Source organism: Stegodyphus dumicola, chromosome 1, assembly GCF_044657685.1.
Source record: "Stegodyphus dumicola isolate Sdum_Otavi_A_Nest chromosome 1, ASM4465768v1".
Taxonomy (NCBI): Eukaryota; Metazoa; Arthropoda; class Arachnida; order Araneae; family Eresidae; genus Stegodyphus; species Stegodyphus dumicola.
In genome coordinates, this window is record NC_140768.1 from 133,930,126 (window position 1) to 133,945,522 (window position 15,397).

Here is a 15,397-nt window from a genome sequence, read left to right on the forward strand (position 1 = left end):
AATTGTGTAAATGGCTTGGAGAGGCCTTAGCATTACCAAAGCAATGAGAGTTTCCTTTTTTTTTTACCCTTTTTTTTTTTTTTTTTTTTTTTTTTTTTTTGAGGGAGTGTAAATTAGCAGGCCTCCCTGTGATGCACCCTGGCTTATGCTAAATCTGCTACAGAGATCAGATTCTACTGTTTTTAAATCATAGACAAAGTATTTTACTGTAATACGTGCTTCACAGCCATGTTTACCTATCACAGCTTGTGTGGCTCAGTGTGTTCACTTCGGACACACCCACAAAATGGAAACGGTTTGTGCAATCTTTGTAAAATTATACCTGCAAAGGCCTAAATGGACTGCCTACAAATTTTTTTGGTAAAATTTCAACTTTAAAGAGTAACGTGCCGGAAAGAGTTAAAATAATGTATGGCAATAACAAATAAATGTTTTAAAGTTACAGAATTTGTTTAAAAAAGAGAGTAAACTAAAAATTTTAACTGTGAGAAATCAATCAATCAATTTTACTCACCACTCTTGTAATTAGATTACAACTGTGGGAAACCTATGACTCACTCCCGATCTTTGTGGAAGGAGTAGGTTGAGAGGACTGAGTCATTGCGCTCGTAAGTGGTTTGGTATCCACGTAGACACTATCACTTTGTCTCCTCCATATTAGGCGGGAGGAGATGATCTGTTTGTAAGATCTAATTCGGTTTGGGTGCCTTAAATAAAATGCCAGAAAGCTAGGTTATCGCAAGACAGAGAGCCTGAGGCTAAGTTTCCGTCTGCTTAAACCACCCTACGATCTCGTCTGACTGGAAGATTCGTCGGGGAGAATGAGTTTCACCAACAAACCGCTTTATTCGAGGATCTCAGTCTCGATCCTCTTAATTTTACTTTTACTTTATTTAAAGACAAGTGAAATACAAAACAAAGCATAAAAACAAAGACTATTTACACTATATACAAATTTACATGAGTTGAAGATTTTAGTTCAGAAACATTAAGTCTTTTGTCCAGTAACCTTTAGACATAGCGTGATTCCATACATGAGTCGAAGAAAGGCTACAAAAACTCTATGAATTTATTGTTGTGATCTGTGATTTGCAACATAATCTCCTTTATCCACTTTGTTCCTCTCGGCAATTTTTTTAAGTGGGCTATTTCTAGCAAAGATAATGAGGGGGGAAACAGCCTTTTTCTTTCGTACGTCATTAATGGACACATCATTATATAGTGTGGTGCATCTGTTAAACTGTCACTTTTGCCACAGGCAAATCAAACTTTCTTTCTGTGGAATCTTCCTAAATAGCTTGATAGGTTTCCGTGGTTAGTCAACGCCCGATTTTCATAAATCTAATTTGTGAAACTTTGGGGAAGACCTTGTGCATCAGGCTGCCCGTCATGCCCTCATCCTATCTTGTTTGCCTGATCTTTATTGCTTCCTTCTGTGTCGTTTTTCACTACTTCTGAAAGCGGGACATCTATGTCCTTTTGTTCTTTTTGTGTCGCTCTTTTAGCCTCTTGATCAGCTCTTTCGTTTCATGCCCTCGTGAGCTTTGACCCAATTTAGAGAGACATTATGTTCTCCCTGAGGGTATTGTATAATTCTTTTAAGCTCTGTATACTTCTCTTTGTGGTTTTTACACTATTAAGACTGTGTAGATTGACACAGGGGAGGGGGGACTTATATTTTTTCCTATCCACAGAATTGCACATTTTAAAGCTTGAACTTTCGCCTGGAAGACCATAGCCTCTTTGTATCACTATGGATCCCTCTATTGTTATTTAAGATCACAAAGGCCATGCCTACTTTATTATATATTTTTGAACCGTCTGTGAAGACTTCAACGTTCTTGTTTCTTAGTGGATCTTTACCCCATTCTATTTGAATTTGCTATATCGTCGGTAATCTTTCCTCTATTTCATTGTGCCATATTGTGACCTCACCCAGGGAAATGTTCTCCTTAAAGTGGACCATTCTGTAAAACTGCGCTTCCATGTCTGCTTTTAGATCTAATGGTAATGTGCCTGTTAGGATCTGAAGTCCCGCAATGGGTCACATCAAAAAGGCCTTTGTTATACACAGAAGTGCTAATCTCTGGATTTGACTGAGCTTCATTTTTATTCTCTCTGCCCTTGTGTACCAAATTGGTCATCCATAAAGTACCATCCTTTCTATGGCTCTTATCTAGAGTGATTTTTAAAAGTTTCCCTTTTAGGTTCCATCAAAGGGAGACCATTCTATTCAGATTGTTAATTAGTTTTAATGTCCTTTCTTTAATTTCTGTGAGGTGTGGGATCCATGTTAATTTCTGATCCAGGATGAAGCCTAGGTATTTTAAATGCTCGCATCTCAGGATTCCCACGTTTCTCCATTTGATTCTTGGGGGGGGGATCTTTGTAATTTATTCCCATTAGGAAAGAGGATTAATTTTGTTTCTTCCACACTGAATTTGATTTTGTACTTTAGGCTCCATTTATAAATTTCATCCAGGTGCTCTATGGGCTTTTTGTTCTATTCTTAGTCTGTTGCCCCCTGCGACTCCTGCGATGATGAAGTCATCAGCATAGGCTTGAATATTTACATTATCCTCAAACTCTAAGTTGAGAGCAGTGTCATAAATTCCATAAGATGGGCCCTAGATTTGACCCTTGTGTGGCACCTTTATTATAGCTGTGGGTGATGTTGACCCCATCTCTGTTGCACGTGACCTTTCTGTCTTTTAGGTAACTTTTAATTATCTGATTACTCTTGCCAGTATCCTAGGCCACCACAAGTTGTTGAATGCGGAGACCACGTCAAGGGATATTTACATATATTAAATTTTGTCTTTTGTTCTCTTGGATTTCTGACACTAAACTGTTTAAAGCATCAACTGTGCTTCTGTCTGTAGTGAAGCCAAACTGCTCGTTGTTTAGAATTTTATTTTTAATGAGGAAGAAGGTAAGAAGACTTTTTGAGATTAATTTGTCTAGAATCTTGCCTCAGGCGGATAGTAGACATATTGGCCTATACGTCCCTGGAGTGGCCCTTTCTTTGCCTTCTTTGTGGAAGGGGACTAAATTTGCCTCTTTCCACTGGAGGGGGAAGTAACCTCTTTTGAGACAATCATTTAAAATTTGGATGAAAAAGTCTTCCTTTATTAGGAATTGTTCTTCAACTATCTTGAGTGATAATTCATCCTTCCCGAGGGCCTTCCCTTTTTGGTATTTTTGAGAAGTTGCCTAACTTCTTCTTTTGTAAAATCTGGGTCATTCTCAGAAATTGGGGAAGAGTTTCATCTTTCTTCGTATGTCTCTGTGATCCTCGCTGTCATCTTCCTCGTTGTCTTGTGGAAAGTAATATTCTAAGATTGTTTTTATTGTCTTCTCAAGGCTTGATTGAGGTCCATTCATCTGAACTCTTTTGAATGCGACTTATTTTAAAGGGGGTGTATGCTTTCCCCTTGATTAGTCGTAATACATCCCGAAAGGGGAGTTTATTTTTAGGCTTTCCCAGAAATTTTCCAATGAGTCGAGTTTTGCTTTAAAGATTTGTCTTTTATAAAGGGCACCCTGTTTGTTAAAGTCCCTCTTTTTAAGCTTTCTGAGCTCCCCACTTGAATTTTGGTTATCTTTCCTAAGTTTTGGCACAAATCTTCTTTGCTCTGTGAGATTGGGAGTCCACCATGTTTTACTTTTATTCTGATTATTTTGACGTAAATTTTGCACCTTTTTATAGGAGGGCTTTAGATATTTTAGATAGGCCTCTTTTTGCTGTGCTGAAATTTCTTCAATGTTTTTATCTATATCCTCATTGTCAGAAATATTAACCTTTTCTACAAAGATTTTATTTATGACCGCTTTTAATTTAAGCCAGTCTGTGTTGTGTAGTTTCATCCTCAGGGCCTTTGGGGGGTCTTTCTAATTTTAAGCGTAGTTCAAAGTTAATTGCCTTGTAATCGCTGAGCATTTCTCTTTCATCCATTTCCCATTTAGTTAAATTTATTGAGTTTGTGTTTCTCAAAAGCTTGACAGCTATCCATGAGTTGCCCTGGGCTCCTACAAATGTTGGGGAGCTATCTGAGGTGTTCAAGACTGTGGCATTAGTTGCTGCTATGAATTCGCCTATTCTTAGGGTTCATCTTTTTGGGCCTTTGAGGCTCCACTAGGTCTCTTAGCTTCTCATTCACTTTTATAGCCTCTTCTAATATTTTAAGGTCGTCCTCTTTTACGGTTTCGATCACTACATCTCCTTTTATTACGATTCTAACGTTCTTTACGCCTATTTTTAAGGTATTAGGATTTAAGTTAATCATTAATTTATCTTTAAAATCTTGTGACTGTAATATTAAATGGGTTCCAAATGTGATAGAAGTGTGTCGTTTCCGCAATAACCCAGAGATACTGGATACGTGCAGGATGAAATGTGTGATCTGAAAAAAATATAGAATTAAAGTAACTTACCCCCAAAGGATGACACTTCAAATAATGTGAATTACGAGAAATTTATTATATCTTGACACCGTGAAATTTTAAATTAATACTAGTATAAATCAAGAAAACATATCCAGACAGAAGACAATTAATGGCAAACTACTGCAGCAATAAGAATCAGTCCTACCATTTTGAGTCCTAACCTTTCATGCGCAAAATGCGTAAAGTTCCAATCTAAAAAATCTCAGTTCATCTTCGTTACACAAAGTTACATGATTACAAAATTCAATTTTTATAGTGAAGGACTTTGAATTTTTTTTTGAAATTCCATGCTTAGTCAACCCGGACTAGCCTGCAACTGACCAAACGTATAAATGAAGGTGGCCAACCTACACCCATACTAACCAAGAAACTCCAAAAAAAAATTTAATTGGAACTAAATCCACTACATTCATAATCAAACACTAAACATGTGTGAATTTTTTCTTTATTTCTGTAATTCTTATTATTTTTTTTACTTAGTAAACAAGAAAAAACAAGCTCGATGAAAACAATGCTATTAATTAGTTAAATTTGACCTCAGAGGAACTCTTTTTAAACAATTTACTACAATGAATTTTTTGAGTTTTGTTGTCAGTGATATTTTGAATTAAATAGTTTTCATTTCGAAACATTTTTACGATTTTGAAAGGACCAGTGTATTTTGGCTGTAAGGCGTGAGGTGGTTGTAAAGCCTTTAAAAATACTTCGTCTCCAATGTTAAATTTAGGACTTTCTCTGCCCTTTACAACTTTATCTTGAGTTTGAAAAATACTTTTCTTCATTTTGTTTCACTAATTCTCTAGTGGCTTTAATGTGTTCCTTTTGCTGCAACAAGTATTGTGAAGGATTGTCTACTGCATGTGGTTCATTATTGAAGTCTAAAGGTGTATTGAATTCTCGCCCGAAAAATAACTGTGCAGGAGTGAAACCAGTTACTATTAATTGTTTTGAATTATTGTAATACAGTTTAAAAAATGCCAATCTATCAGACCATTCAAAGACCTGATTAGATAATGAAGCTATGCTTTCTTTCATAGTTCTGTGAACTCGTTCTATGATCCCATTAGATTGTGGGTAATAAATGGAACTTTTTCTGTGTTCAATATTTAAATCTGTTAAAAAATTCTCAAATTCAGCCGAACAAAAATTTGACCCGTTGTCAGATAATATTATCTTTGGAATACCGAATTTTGAAAAATACAGATTCATACATCTTATGATTGTTGCAGAAGTGATGTTGGTTAAAGGAATAGCCTCTAAATATCTCGAGTAATGATCAATAATTGTTAAAATAAAAAATTTACCATCGTGTGACCTGGGTAATTTACCTACAATGTCAATAGCTAACATCTCTCCATGAGCTAAATCAGACTTTTTTATATTACTTGTTAGTGTTCTAGAAGATTTGGTTTTATTTTCCAAACATTGTTGACAATTTTCACAAAAGTTTTTTGTGTCTAAAAACATGCCCTTCCAAAAATATTTCTTTTTTATGAATTCATAAGTCTTATTGGTACCAAAATGTGGAGCATGAGCAATCTCTAAAGAAGGTTTCAATAAAGAATTTGGAAGTAGAATTTTGTTTTCTAAATGCCTTGTCTTTAAATGATGTGCTCTAGGTCTTAACTTAATCATTACTATACCATTTTTCTGATCAATAAAATATTTGCTACACATCTCATAATTGTTATTATTAATTTTGTTTATGATGTTGTTAATGATTTTATCATCTTTTTGGTGATTAACTATATTTGAATGCTTAATTGATTATTTTTTGGGTGAAATAAGTTAATATTGTTTACATTATGAGATTCTTCAGGAACTCTAGAAAGAAAATCATCAGGATTAGAAAAACCAGGTATGTGCTTTTCAGTATAATCAAAATGTTGTAAATACAATAACCATCTGGCCACAATATCAGGCTGCTTATCCAATTGCAAATGAAAAGTGAGAGGTTTAGCATCAGTTAAGATAGTAAATTGTTTTCCATACAAATGTTCATGAAAATGTTTCACAGATGAAAATATAGCATAGAGCTCACGTCTAATAGATGGATACATAGACTCAGCAGGAGTCAGAAGTTTCAAATAAAATTCTACAGGAAAGAATTTGTCATCAATTTTTTGCAAAAATATACAACAAATAGCTACTTTAGAAGCATCCGTAATTTAAAAAATTTCATGATTATCACCAACGTTTTTATAATAGGCTTTTCTAACATTATTGACTGTAACAGATCAAAAGCATCCTGACAGTCTTGATTCCAAACAAAAGGTACATTTCTTTTGGTTAAGTGTACTATTGGCTGAGTGATCTCAGCAAAATTATGGATCAAGTGTCTAAAATAATTCATCATACCAAGAAAAGCTTGAACTTGTTTAACATCTTTTGGAATAGGGAATTTTGAAACCTTTGCTATATTATCTTCAGAAGGAGAAAAACCTGCTTTAGAAATGTTAAAACCTAAATAAGTTATATCAGATTTGCATAACTGCACTTTAGCTGGATCCAAAGTCAAATTGAATGCTGTTAGCCTATCAAAAACCTTTTGAAGAATTACCTTCAATTCAGATACACTGTCAGCAGCAACAATAATATCATCCAGACAAAGTTGAACATTACTACCTTTGATATCATTTAAACATTTTGAAATTAATGTGTGGAAATAAGTACTATTGTGTGAACCAAAGGGAAGTCTGCAAGGATGAAAATTGCCAAGCTTTGTGCTAAAAGCCAACTTTTCTTTATCAGACTCTTGTAACTTAATTTGGAAAAAAGCTGATTTCAAGTTGAGTACACAATATAAATTCCTACCAGCTATGTTGTGTAAAATTTCAGAAATTTTTGGTAAACAGATTTTGTAAGATTTTGTGATGCTGTTTAATAGACGACAGTCTACAACCATACGAAATTTTGGTGTGTTTTTATCCTCACCAGGCAAATTCTTTTTTCTGACAAATATAACAGGAAAACTGTAACTGGAAGAAGATGGTTCTATTATGCCAGCCTCTAATAATTTTGCAATTTCTTGTTGTGCGTACTGTTTAGCAATTTTAGGAATGGGATAAGGTCTTGTCTGAATAGAAAAATAATGAAGTTTGAATTCTGGCACAACTTTATCAGTGGCTCCTAAAGTGTTATAAGACTTTGAAAATGCACCAAAGTTATTCATTAACAATTCTATCATTTCACCTTTTGCTTTTCATTTAGATGATCTAGTTTAAAATCTGATACATTTAATTCTTCTTTTCTGAGCTTAATTACTTCCTGCAGATTTAGTGTATTTATTTGTAATGTTTCATGATTTTTTGGATTGACAATATCTTCAAAATAGAATGGCACAGCAGTTCCCATGACAGAATTCTTTCTTAGAACTAATTTTTCATTCGTATTATTTTCAACGATAGTTCGAATATGGTTGTAACGACCAACTGTATGCAAAGATTCATTGATGTGAAATCTGTTTTTTTGATGTTTTTGGACAAAGTAAAATTTCTTTAGATTGTTTTAAAACCTCAGGTACAGCTAAGGAAATGATCTGAGATTGACCTGGCATGGCAGTAATATTAGAAACCATCCTTACTGCATTTAAACTGCAATTTTTCTTTTTTGTATTGTTAACTGAATTAGTTACTGTTTTATTAAGAGAATTTTCCTTCAGTCCAGATGTCCAGTCTAGAAGTCCAGATGGGTGTTATCAATCATGAGTTTCTTATTTACGGAATCTAACAAATTCTGTTGCATTGAATAAAGTCATACCCTAAAATCAGCTGATAAGTGGAATTCCAATTGTTTTGAGTAACATAAAATAAATTAGTAAACCATTTATTTTGAATTTTAAGTTAACTGCAGACATGTAAGGAATAGATGAGTCTTCAATTGTCTTTATTCTAACCATATGAGAAACAAATTCGACTTTAGAAAACTGTTTAATTTCCTCAATTACGTTTGGTTGAACCAAAGATAAATTAGCACCTGTATCAAGAAGAGCTTCATAAGTCTGACAAACCAATTTTAACTTTAATTATTATTATTTTCAGAGTCATTATGGTAGTTGACTTAAATTTTGATTTTGGCATAGATGAACTATAGTGTTACTTATCTTTTTTTTACATTACAACATTCAATTTCAACACATTAAGATACACATAAATTTTTGACATAAATACTTAATGCTAAATTTTGTAACATACAAAAATTTACTTATCAACATGCATAATTATAGCAATAATCACTGTAGGGATAACAATTTTTTTATAATTATTTCTTAATCAATTATCATCTCATTTAGATACTTAGCATCACACTATACTTATCAAATACACGACAATCCAATGTTAGATTATTGAACTTCACTTCTGATTTAAATATATCACATATATCTTAAATTATTTAAATATACATTAATTTAAGTCACATGTGCAGCAAATAATATTAGATCACGCACCTTATCTCAAGTTCACAACACAAATTGAAAAAAAAGTTATGCTTCTTTAATTGTCTGAAATATCCAAGTTCTCAACCTTAAGGGTGATTTTTTTTTTTTTTTTTTTTAGTGTGATTTGAAAAAAATATAGAATTAAAGTAACTTACCCCCAAAGGATGACACTTCAAGTAATGTGAATTACGAGAAATTTATTATATCTTGACACCGTGAAATTTTAAATTAATACTAGTATAAATCAAGAAAACATATCCAGACAGAAGACAATTAATGGCAAACTACTGCAGCAGTAAGAATCAGTCCTACCATTTTGAGTCCTAACCTTTCGTGCGTAAAATGTGTAAAGTTCCAATCTAAAAAAATCTCAGTTCATCTTCGTTACACAAAGTTACATGATAACAAAATTAAATTTTTATAGCGAAGGACTTTGACTTGAATTATTATTCCAGTATATTTTTGTGGAAACACAACAAGACGCAACACGTGCACGGGAAATCCTTTCGAGAACGTCTCAAGTCATAAAACATCATTCATTTACCGCAGAAGTCAGCATCTAGATCAATTTTAGTTGAATCTTCATATCACTTACTATTATTATTATTATTATTATTGACAAAATACATTCTCTTGAAACTATATGGAGATGGTCGTCAGAAAGGCACGAAATAGAACAAAATGCTGACACACGTCATCCGCGGTGAGAACAGACAGAACACGTCCTACCCCTTCGAAGTATAGCAGCAGAAGAGACAGAAAACCGGTTGTAGTGGTCAATCTCGCTCTGTCATTAAGCGATCGCAGTGAACAGACTTGATGTTGAGTAAATGTGGAGGCTTGCCTGCACAGTGACATAGCTCCTTCATCTTTAGGGTATATTGCTTCTTTCTTTTGTTTGACCTAGACCTGGATCTTGGTCTTAGAATTTGAGATTGTGATTTTCTAACCTTCTCTGCATAAGTCTGTTTAGTAATTTTAGTCTCTAATAGTCCTTCTATATATTCTTCCACATTTTGGGTCTGCTCTAATTGACCCTCTAATTTTGTGCTTTTAAAATTTTGATTAGACAAAATTTTTATAATATTTACATATTGTTCTTTGATTTCTTTACCAACTCTTTTAGGAATTTTCTCTTTCAGTCCGTCTAAATTTTCTAGACATTCATGAGCTTCACTTAAAAAGTCCTCAGCCTTTCCTGAACAAAAAGTGTCCTCACATGTTTGAGCACTATTCTGTTTTTGAGTCGCGTTCCTTCGTTTCCCAGCGCCTTCTGGCCTCTCTAACTCGTGTTTGTGAGTCTTGGCCGGGTTCTTTCTGCTCCCGGGGCCTACTGGCTTTTCTGACTCGTCACTCAAAGCCGCCATAGTGCTTTGTGCTTGTACTGAGCTCTATGGTCATGTGGGGGTTATGTGAGCCCTACTCGGAAACCACTGCATGCATTGTAAGAGGTGCGACAAGTGCAGTGGGTGCTCTTCACGGTGACTGGTACCCTGGGTTTCTCACTGATCACCACTTCTAGGCTGTGGAATTAGTTGGAACCTCTTTTGAGGGTGTCCACATACCATGGCAAGGTCAATTCCATTGGAAAGAGAATTATCAAAAAGATCACCAGATCAATGACAATTAAACTCAGTAGTACTGGACGGTACCTGACGTTCTTCTGACATGCGTCAATCTGGCTTACAGTTCTCAACACTTAAGTTTTGAACAAATCTACTATATATCGCTTCCCCCTGGGGGTAACTGTGGAAAAAAGGAATGAAATCCTGTATCATGTTTTGTTTTGTTATTTTGGCTTATACAAGCTAGCAGTTTTTATTGTATGAATGTTTCCACTTGCAGTCCATTATTATATTATTTACATCAACTATAAGGTGTTTTGTAAGTATCTTAGTGTAATAAATTGTGTCACATGGAGTAAGTGAATGCATTATTATTCTGAAAATAGGCTGATTTTTAGAGTGTGATATATCTCTTTACTGCAGGTTATGCTGCCATCAACCAGCATGTGAAAAAAACGTAAAAAAATACCCTGATGAATATGACAAATTGATAACTCACGGTCAACTTGTAGCTTGTGATCAGTAACCGTGCTAGGTTCTGTAATATGGCTATTCATCTTAATTTTTACAATAAATGTTGTACTATATTGTTGTGTAACAGAAAAAGAAAATGATTTTGGAATGTTAAATATAAAGGATTAACTGATTGGAATAAATTATAATGCTCAGTACTAAGAATAAAATTATTATTAAATTTTCTTAAAACATCTCAATAGAAACCTCTTCACTTTTTATTATTTTCAGTTTATATGTTCCATATTCTGGTAAAATAGAAAATTTTGACACCCAACGAAAATATGTGTACAAGCAATTAAAGGAAATAAAGGCGCAACTATGCCTGAACAATTAAATTTTCTTTAACAAATCCCTGCATAGTTCTGCAAGTGGTATTAATTAGTATTGATGTAATGTGCAATCTACTGGCTTTATTTATTTATTTATTTTTAGATGGTGGCACTAAAAGTTTTGTTCTTTTAATCATTTCATTTTCCCCCATTTTAACACATATTTGAATATGAAAATTATTGAATTTTTCGTTTTATTAAGCTACTGAAATTTAAATTTAATGGAATTAAAACTTAAGTTAATTAATGGAATAAATTTTATATATGTATTTTTAGTTATTTGCATTTTTTTTTTTTTTTTTTTTTTTTATATATATATATTTAAAAATAGTTTTTTAGTACCACTATCTAAGAAATATATAATGCAAAAAAATGTGGTAGATCAAAGTCATTACCCATTAGTTGGTGATAAAATAATGTAATAACCACCTCCCTACTGTTTGGATTTGCTGTTTTGAACAAATCATTTCAAATGTGAGATTTAGTATTCTTTATCATTGATTTCTGAAAGACTAATTCTTAAACTGATAGACCTTTCGTTTTTGTAACTGCTTATCTTAAAATTTTGTCAAGTTGTTGCTACTTATGGCTGTATTCGGAAATCAATCCATTTACATCACAGGGATAAATAGAAAAGGCTAGTTCATTTCTTTGTTCAACTCCTCGCCGACGGGAGCTTAATGGGGGGACTTAACCGGCAGTAATCTGACATTACTGTGATGCACCTGTTCTGATTTCCCGTGTTAAAAACTGTAGTTTCATTCAGCTGCAAGACGATTTTCTGGAGGTTACATATCTCAAATTAATTTTAATCATATACATTTCTTTTCTAATAATGTATATATAATTTTAGTCAGTTTTTATTTAAAATTCTATATTGTATTGTTTATGTAATATGGCTTTTTGTGCCGTAGCACTTATAGAAGGACAAAAGGATGAGATATTTTATTTCATGGGACCAAAGGACCCAAATGAGAATTTGCTTTTAATGAAAGAATGGATACACACATGTCAAAAACAAGATTCTATTAATGTGAAGAGCGGAAAAATCTGCAGTGAACATTTTCTATGCAGTGTTTATGAAAATTATATGAAAAATCACTTGTTTGGATAGCCACAAAAAGAAACTGTTGAAATGGAATGCTGTGCTGAAAGTAAATTATGATGACAGTAATAAATCAAAATTCGTGATGATGATAATTAATCAAATGTTAATGATTTTGAAATAAAACTCACAAATAAAAATGTAGATATTCCTGAATGCCCTAAGTTTAAGGATAAACAAGAATGCATTGATAATTTGAAGAACAAAATAATATCCTTAGAAATATTTTAGAATGTTTGTTCAGCGACAAAGAAGATGGACGACATCTAGAAAGAAATTGCTATCAGAAATTAAAATCTCAAATAGCGAAATTTCTGGAGAAGGAAAGCACAAATCGAACAGTTTGGAAAAACGTGTAAAGCCTTATTTTATAAAGACGCAGATTAATGCATTGCTGAAAAAGAAGGAAAAAATCAGGTGGACTAGTGAAGATATTTCACGTTGCATTGGCATAAGAGCTCTGTAATCTTAAAGCTATGATTTTTGGAAAGAAAAAAATTGGAATTCCTTTTACCTAGTATTAGCAAATTAAAGAAATGTTGCGCTAAATTTTAGTGTAGTCCAAGAATTCAAAGTGATGTTCTTACTCTAAAGAAGGAAAGAGGCGAATATTTGAATTTTGTTGAAAAAATATGCATTCTCAGTTTCGACGAAATGCATATAGATTTTAACTCTGCTATGACTCTAAACCGGACCAAGTTCTCAGTTCTTTTCAAAATGTGCAGTTTGTTTTAATCACAGATCTCATTTCGGGCTCTGCCTCAAATTACTGAGAAACCACGTTTTAGATAAAGGATTTTTTTAGAAGATGGAACTGTTTTAAATTTTTATATTATTAAAGAGGTTTTATATAGAGATTCGGAAGAAACCAAATTGTGTCACAAACTGAAACTGAATTATCTAATGGTCAAGGGAAATGAGAGATAAAAAGTCGTTTCAGTGAAAACATGATTTTCAAGTACTACTGCAAAAGGTTTACTCCACCTCACAGGAAATCAAAAAAGTATCTGACTTCTATGAGTTAATCAATAATACCTTCGGTATTATGAATAGTACCAACAAGAATAACAAGTACTTAATAAACTAATTTGTTAAGTACTTGTTAAAGTTATTCTTATTGTATCCTTTGTAACTAGTTATTGATTCGATTTTGTACTAGATTAGCATTTTAGATAAAATATAGTTGTATAAAACATCAAAATAGTTGGCATAAAAGATCTGCCTCCTTTACTCACACTTTTGAAAAATTTAAATACTGTTTTAGATACTGTGAGTAAACCTATTTTGTCAAAATTAAAGTAACAATCTTAATACATTTATTTAATTGTAATATAGATGTAAGTATAAATTAAAAAATTATTTTTAAAATACCTATTATTATATTGAATCGGAAGAGAAATATGCTAATGTAAAATTTACAATTAGGCAAAAATTCAAACATAGCATTCAAACATTATTAGATTAGCAGAAATTTTGTCATATATGTTTAAAACTGTATCAATGTAAAGTTGTTTTTTGAGTAAATTTAAATAGCTGCTATTATAGTTATCTTAGAAGCAGTATAAAAGTTCTCTCAGTTAGCATGCAGATAAAGAAATGATTACAAATAAATGTGCATTAAATAAAAAAAAACCTGCAACTAAAAAGAAAAAAAATCCACGGAACTTTAAGTTAAAAGAGTAGTGCATTTTATCTATTATTTTAAAATTGAGTAAGTATTAGTAAATTTTTTAGTGGTTCAGTGTAAAATGCATACAGCAGTAACATTGTCTCTTCCAAATTATAGCTATCTTTCACACACAACTCATTTTAAACGCTAGTTCAAAAATGCTAATTTCTGTGTTGTGAATTGCATCTCCGCGCTCAGTGTCATCATGACTACGTCATCACTTCTCACTTTCTGCTTCAGGAGGAAAAGCTGTATTAGCTAGCCCTTCTCTTCTAAGTCCTGTTTATATCAGGCTACTCGAAAAAAAAAAATTACGAAAATCTTAAAAACACTTGAGAATTACAGCACTAAAATTCAAGTCTTTACAGTACAAGAAAATTAGGATATAAAAATTTCTAAATTAAAATCTTTAAAAATCCTCAGTGATTAGAGGCAAAACAACTGTGTGCTCAGGTCATACGATCACTTTCCATCCAATACAGCTGGAGAACATCACCTCTATGTTGTAACATAGGGTTAAGCTCCAGAGCGATGAGCAAGTGCTGCTTATTCATAGTGTCTGTTTTACAAATAGGGCATTGGCTATAAGTCAGTATGCTATTCTGCTGAGATGGTCAACAAAGCAGTCGTGTTCTGTACACAGTCTGAAATTAGCCACAGCCTCTCTATGTGGCCTGCAACTGAACTCATTCCAATCATTCCTGTTATTCTCCCAGAGTTTACCTTTTGATTTAATTGATAGTTCTGTATTGTAAGCTGTAAGATTCTATTGAATACTTCTAAGGGAATCCAAAAGAATGGAGTTCTGTTCAATAAATAAATCCATACCTCTCATTGCCAAGAGATCTGCTTTATCATTATCATCCATTATCATCAATATCTATATGGGATGGTTTGCACTATTGTTTTACAGTTCCTATTTAGTTTCCTGATATCTTGTTTTATTTAACTCGAGAGGAGGCCTTTCTCAAGAGAGAGGTTTAACTCAAGAGAGAGGCGGAGGAGACAAGTGGATGCTCCGAGTGGTGTTGAAGAGCTATTGCCTCTTTAACCGACTTAGAATCAACAAAAATGACTTGCAAAAAACTCAATTCTCGAATTCAAATTAGACACAGCTAAAAAAACTGCATGAACTTCTGCATCAAAATTTGAAAAATGTGGACTCTCTGGAGCATAACTGTGAAAATAGTTTACAATATAGACCTGCACTAGCAGCATTATTCATTCTACAGCCATTTGTAAATACTAGTATCTATTCTGGTTCAGGATAGTTATCGTCCAACAGTGACAAAGCATTTGTTTTTAGAAAAAATCTAGTGTGTCTTTTTT

At 33.1% G+C, this 15,397-nt stretch overlaps 1 protein-coding gene across 3 annotated transcripts in view; it reads left to right on the forward strand.

Moving 5' to 3' along the window:
- The window catches only part of RabGGTb (geranylgeranyl transferase type-2 subunit beta), a 181,312-nt gene that overhangs the window by 164,860 nt on the left and 1,055 nt on the right, over positions 1–15,397 (forward strand). The gene's annotated exons all lie outside the window — the stretch shown is intronic.